Consider the following 6468-nt stretch of genomic DNA (forward strand, 5'->3'; position numbering starts at 1 on the left):
GAATGAGTACAACGGACCGGACTCTGAAGAAAGTCAAACTGTCCACATAGACCTTCCTTCAATCAAGTCTGCCCTAATGCCTTCTAATGCCTTTGTGATGTTAATAAAAGAAAAAAGTACGTGCAAGAGCAATGAAATGCTAAAATCATAACACATATACTCATCATTTGGATTCGCCATTGAAATTTGATATGCCTATATGCGGAGACCTAGCAGAAATATCTCACCCAACTATTAATAAGAACGATCAGCTAGATCGAATGATCACAAGGGAAGAATAAATCGCTGTCCTGTCTGACTTGGCCAATTAAAGAATCTTCCAGGTATCGGGATAAGTTATGAGACCTTAAAAAATTAAGAACAGTGACCGAGAGTCGATCATGTGAAGTGCTTCATTGAAAGCACACTAACACCCATTGGAGAATAAGTACAAAATTGGAAAAGTTTGGCGATCGACACTGATGGTTTCCGGATATTATTCAGAGCTGCGACCTCAATCCTCTAGAATAAGTAAATATAGAAAGAAAACCTATTGACCAATGAATAATTCATTTACAATTACCCAGTGGAGGTTTTAAGATGCTCTACTCCACCCCTCCCTCCTTTTCTCTTCCTTTAAATGAGATCAAATGAAACTTTTGAGTTTTCAACTGTCAAGCAAAACTCTGCGGCGGCCTTTTGAATGTTTAACAATAGCACGTTTTCCAACAAGCAGTATATGAACCTAGAAGAACCTGCATTATGTCAGAGCACAATCTGGGGCAGATCCAGGTTTTTATCAGAGGGGGTTCGATGAAAGGGAGCCGCCGAACCCCCTGTAGGGGGGGGGGGGTCTGGGACATTCTCCCCCGGAAATTTTTGAAATTTTTTAAGTCCTTGGAATTGCGATTTCTGCCATTCTGAGGCTTAACTTGGTTATGAACTTATTGCATTTAAGATTGACTGTTTTAATTTTATATTTTTACAAGTTTTTGACTTTGACTGTTTTAATTTTATATTTTTACAAGTTTTTGACGTGAGCTGTTTTAATTTAGGGGTTTCGATTATTATTATTATATTGTTATTCATTCAAAATATTTCCCCGATTCTGTTTGGCTAAAAGCACACGCATAATTCACCATAACCAGCTACTGATGACCAAATATGGAAGAATTTGGCGTTTAATGAACCGATGACGTTAAAAGTGCAGCTTTCTTGCAAGTTAATGCACCGTTAACCGAGAAGACCTGGGGACGACTTTGAGTTGTTTTGGTAGTGAAAACAAAAAATGGCGGACATTTCACTCGTTTCAAGAGTAAGAACTAGGCGAAATAATAACTCAGAGGCCTCGACGGATAACACCCTCCTCGATCTCCATAATTCTTCATAAGATACTCAGCCTCATTCATGGATTGTGAAATAAATGCAGATTTTTCAGCACTTCATTGTATAGTACAGTGCAAATTTAAGTTGTCTTTTTTTAGCAGGAAATTTACTTCGAGTTAGCGGGTAATTCGAGTTATCCGAATCTGAGTTTATCGAGTAAGCATGACTGGAAAGTGGAGTGAAATCCTCAGGAAATCGGACTTAGTTCATCATTGTATATTGCGTACTCAAGATGTTAGTGTACGCCTGAGTGTTCAAGACCTCTAGACATTGTTTCAGAAAGAAAACCCCTCTTCAGGCTATTCCAAATACAAAGGTGGGAGGCTGTATGGCTTTACTAGTTCGACTCGTTAGAGAAACTTTGATAAAGATAGACCTGAAGACTGGCTAATTTCCATCCACAATCAAGGAATCTTTCTAGGAATTCCTATCTACCTACAGTGTACGTAGACGTGCTAAATATTTCAACTACCTGAGTGGAAGATATTATTTCCATTAGACAGAATAGTAATAATAATACTAATAATAATAATAGCGAATATTTTATCAGGATAAAATACCCATCAGTGTATTAAAACACTGTTGTCAATGGGATCCTGTAAAAAATATCTGAATAAATAAACAAGTAAAAGATAAAAAAGATAAAAATACGATACGATACAAAGCTATGACTATAGGATAAAATGCTAAAAGACTATAACTATACTGTGGTTAAAACGATGAACGTTTCATAGATTAACTAAAATGTGATTTCAGTGCTTTCAATTCTTAAACAAACTTCTGGAAGTTAAGGATCGAACTCCACCTGGGAGTTCATTAAAAATCTTGGCTCCTTGATAGTAAAAACCCTTTTCCACAAATTCGAGGCTGAAAAACCATTGTTTCTTGTAGACTTTGAATGATACAGTCTTTCAAAATACGACTTAAAGGGAGAGCAAACATTATGTTGAAGACATTCAAAGACCAGTTAACCGCTTTTGAGCTTAATTGTTTTTAACTGATGGAAGTTTCAGGCTACTGTTGCCATATTCTTAAACTTCGTTGTTCCATATTCTTTATCAGACTTTTTCGGGTGTCTGACCAAGACCAAGTGATGTGCAGTATGTGAAAATTGGTAGAATCATAGTGTTGTAGATTGTTTCAGCGCATTTTTGATCGACAGACGGGCGAATTGATCTTAAAAGGTTAACTCTTCCTGCTGCTCTCTTGTAAGTTTTATCAAAATATGATGTAAGGCTCAGATTTGGGTCTAGGTCAACGCCCAGGTACTTATAGGAAAAGGGCATTGTTGATGCAAGTCCCTTTAACGGAGATGTTAACTTCGTTTCATTGAAGGTTGATTCTTTTTGAAGTCCCAAAAAGGATAGTCTCAGTCTTTCCTTTTTTGAGGTTGATGATCAGTTCATTTTCTTCGAACCAGTGACATAAATTGTTAATGTCTTCACTTAGGTTTCTTTGGATCAATGTCTTTAGCTGAAGTATAAATTTCAAAGTCGTCTGCATTTAACAATTATTCCTCGAGCCCGAATGGGCTCTGATTCAATAGCCCATGAGGCCGAAGGCTGAATGGGCTATTGACTCAGAGGCCTTGAGGGCGAGAGGAATAATTGTTTTAGCAAAATCCAACAAGTTGGTCAAAAATATAGAGACAAAACAACTTAAAGCAAGACTTCAATCCTTTTTTGCCGCCAAAAATCTTGCACTTTTCGCAACTAGTGGGCTATAACATATAGCCTAGTAGTAGCTCAACCAATCAGAACGCAGCATTGATAATAGACCACTCGTTGGATTTTACTAAAGGTGGTTATCTCATTGAAAACTGCAACTGGCATGTACCCATTGTTGAAATGAATTATGAATAAAACATGGACCAAAATACTCCCCTGAGGTACACCAGTAAATACTGGTTGAGCTTTTGATAACACAACTTTATACTGAACAGCCTGTGATCTACAAGAAAGGTAATCAGTGAACCATTCCAGACAAATCAATAAATTCACAGCCTGTCAAATTTCCATTTCCAGCTTGTTTTCTGATGGCATCAGTAAAGTGAGTTACTACTAATTCTGTAGAGCGATTACGAAGGAGGCCATACTGAAACTGAGAGTGCATGCCATTCCAATTCAGATGAGCCATTAATTGCCTATATACTACTTTCTTGAGTATTTTAGAAATTGATGGAAGAATTGATTTGGGTCCATAATTATCAATTATCATGTACATATACATTAGCTCAGACTCACTTAGGGAGCAACTGGAATACCCATCCTTAGATCCAAGAAATACAATCCTTTTATCTTTTAGAAAATTTGAGAATTTTTCATGCTTACCAACATACATATGAAAGTTGTCACTCGTAAATTGGACCACATATAATTAGCTTGTTTATGAATCGTCATTATTTATGACATACTCTTTTCGCTTTCCATTTCTTTAAAAAAAATTGTTTTTATGAGACTATGCATTAGTTTAACTGATAGACGAGAAATATTCAATAAAATCTTGTTAGTGTCAGCTGAGAAATGGAACTTTTTACACATAATATGAATCAGATTTTAGATACAAAAAAAAAATCACGATAGCTGAAAAGGGCGCTGAACCTAGTTTACTGCTAACTGAGAAACTGACAAAAATCTAACTGAAATCTGCAATAAATCACTACGGAAAAATATTGGCTAACTATCAGGGTGCTTTGCCACTTTATAGATGAATTCAGCAAAGCCTCTTCTTGTTGGCTTGGTAAAGGCTTGCAACTCTGAATCTAGAGTTAGAAAAGCCAAGGAATATGAGGGATATAAGGGACTGTGATGTAGACCTGTTATGGAACCCAAGTGACGTAGTCAGTTTCGAAGTAGAAACAGGTTGGTGTGTTCGAATTTTTTCGATATATATTTCAGGGGTGAGACATTATTATATAAGGCACGCGTAGATGTCACTTATCTGAAGTTGTGTCAGTCTGAAACCAATGTTCGAAGCTTCAAAACGTGCAATTAAAGAGGACTCATGTTTACTTTAATCCAAATACAAAGTATCCAAATAGATTTTTCAACAAAGCGATTGGCGTGAAGGCAGCCTCGAAAGTAACCTAGAGATAAAGCCAGTCCCCGAAAAGGAAGTGCAGAGAAAATAGAGGTGCGTTGAGGGCATAATCATGTAGTTTCATGTAAACATGCTCGTGTTAGTTTCTCGGAATGGTTCATAGAATGGTCATGACTGATTAATGTTATTGATGATAAGGAACATTTCTGGGAATTCATGTATACCTTACTAACCTGCTTGGAATGTTTCATCTGCTTCTTGACGTTATCGGTTATTCAGGTATGAAATAATTTCCGTGAGACATAACGGAGACTTACTTGCTATTGGGAAGCAGCAATATTACCCATCCTTGAGATCCATGGAGTACAGTTTTCTACTAAAAAAGACAAAAACTTTGGAATTTTGTCGGCTTAATTGAAAATTAAGCACTCCACAAGCGCTGCAAACCTCTTTTAAGTCATGCTCCAATACATCCGCCAATCAGAAAACGACAAAATATGATTTCTCGGAATATGGACACGAACTTCCGGTCTCTTTATTCAGTTCTGAGAATTTTAATTATACTTTCGTAGTGACTGGTTCATTTGTCAGGCTAATAAGGAGATCAAGGTTCACTATTACAGGATAATATTCAACTAATTTTTTTACAGAAAAAAATCGGTTACAAACAAGTACTCGCTTATTATTAAGTGGATGCAGTTTTACGGAAAGAGAGGCCTAAAAATCCTCTTTCGTTTCTTAGAAATTCAAGAAAAAATCATCAGCAATCCAAACAAGCAATGGATTTTCTACTGATTCTTTGGCTCAGGTAAAGATAAACTGAGCTGCCACCCTCTTATCTCGTACTCAAAAGCGATGCTCGTAACAGCCATGTTGAATTCCAAAAATGTCTTTCCAATCGTCCTTGCAATCTTGCATTTTGTTGTTTTGTTTTGTTTGTTTTTCCTTTAAACTACGGTTGGGGACAAGGAAAACGTGCAACTGGTTTGGCAACATTGCTGCAAAACGAGTGAAAAACGGGCAACAAAAAAGACAGGTTTTTATCAGTTGGTGGTAGAACGCACAACGTTGCTTTATAGCTAGTTAAATAGCTATGGCTATAGCTAGCTAAAACAAGTCGCACGTTTTTTGTCGCCCGTTTCACCGAACCTTAAGTGAAAAACACTGAGCTTTCCAGCTAGCTAACGGGCTTTCTCTTTTTTCTAAAATAATTAAAAACAAATGATAATGATGACAGTAAAAAAAAAACATAAAAGTATTAATAAGCGTACAGTTACTGGCCATCACGGAACCAATAGGCCAGTTACATCCAGCTGGTAGTCGGAGGGGACTCGAACCCGGGACTGTGTGATTGCCCTTTCGACGCGCTTCCCAAGAGCCAGAAAAGCTCTCACATAAACAAATCCTTGGGGTAAGTTTGCCAAATTGTACATTGCTATTCCGCGTGGAGCTGATATATATACAAAATAAGTGGAAGATAAAATGTGTAAAAGCGTAAAAATGGGGCGGAGTATGCGTGAAAGGTATAGAAATAGACATTTTGAATAAAATACGATAAAATACAGCTAATTACCGAGTGCCTCTGGAGAAAGGGTCTCTCAAAATGCATAAAAATAGTATTTACAAGACTAAAACAAAAGGTCCCTAAATTAGCTACATTCCACACGGAAATTGACGGTTGGTTTGTACTTTCTTCATTTGCGGGGACGTTTTCGTTCATAATAATCTTGAATTCAGACCTCGATACCTTTATAATCTTTGTTCTAGCAGGAATAGATATGTTTTTTTTTTTTTCACAGAAGAGTTTTCATTATTGAGATGTTCTTTTACACTGATGCGATCGTGAATGAAGCGTGTCGTGCCACCAATGTATTGCTGAGTGCAGCCGTACTTTTTTATTTAATAGTATTTTCCAATATAATAATTGGTTTCTTTTTTAGTTACAAACTCTGAGTTCTTGTCCTGCTAACCAGAAGCAATTTCAACTTGACATGACTTGAACCCGATCTGAATAGCTTTGGTGCCTCGGGCACTTAAAAGTTACTTTATATTGTGTATTTTATT

General features: G+C 36.9%; 1 protein-coding gene across 2 annotated transcripts in view; it reads right to left on the reverse strand.

The window, feature by feature from the left end:
• Positions 1 to 4802, reverse strand: part of LOC140933282 (NFX1-type zinc finger-containing protein 1-like) — a 29360-nt gene extending 24558 nt beyond the window's left edge. For both annotated transcript variants that reach the window (XM_073382815.1, XM_073382814.1), the window contains exon 1: positions 4638 to 4802. The gene's annotated coding sequence lies outside the window, so the exon portion shown is untranslated. The remainder of the gene's footprint in view (positions 1 to 4637) is intronic.
• Between the last annotated feature and the right edge of the window lie 1666 nt (positions 4803 to 6468).

Source organism: Porites lutea, chromosome 4 (genome assembly GCF_958299795.1).
Source record: "Porites lutea chromosome 4, jaPorLute2.1, whole genome shotgun sequence".
NCBI lineage: Eukaryota > Metazoa > Cnidaria > Anthozoa > Scleractinia > Poritidae > Porites > Porites lutea.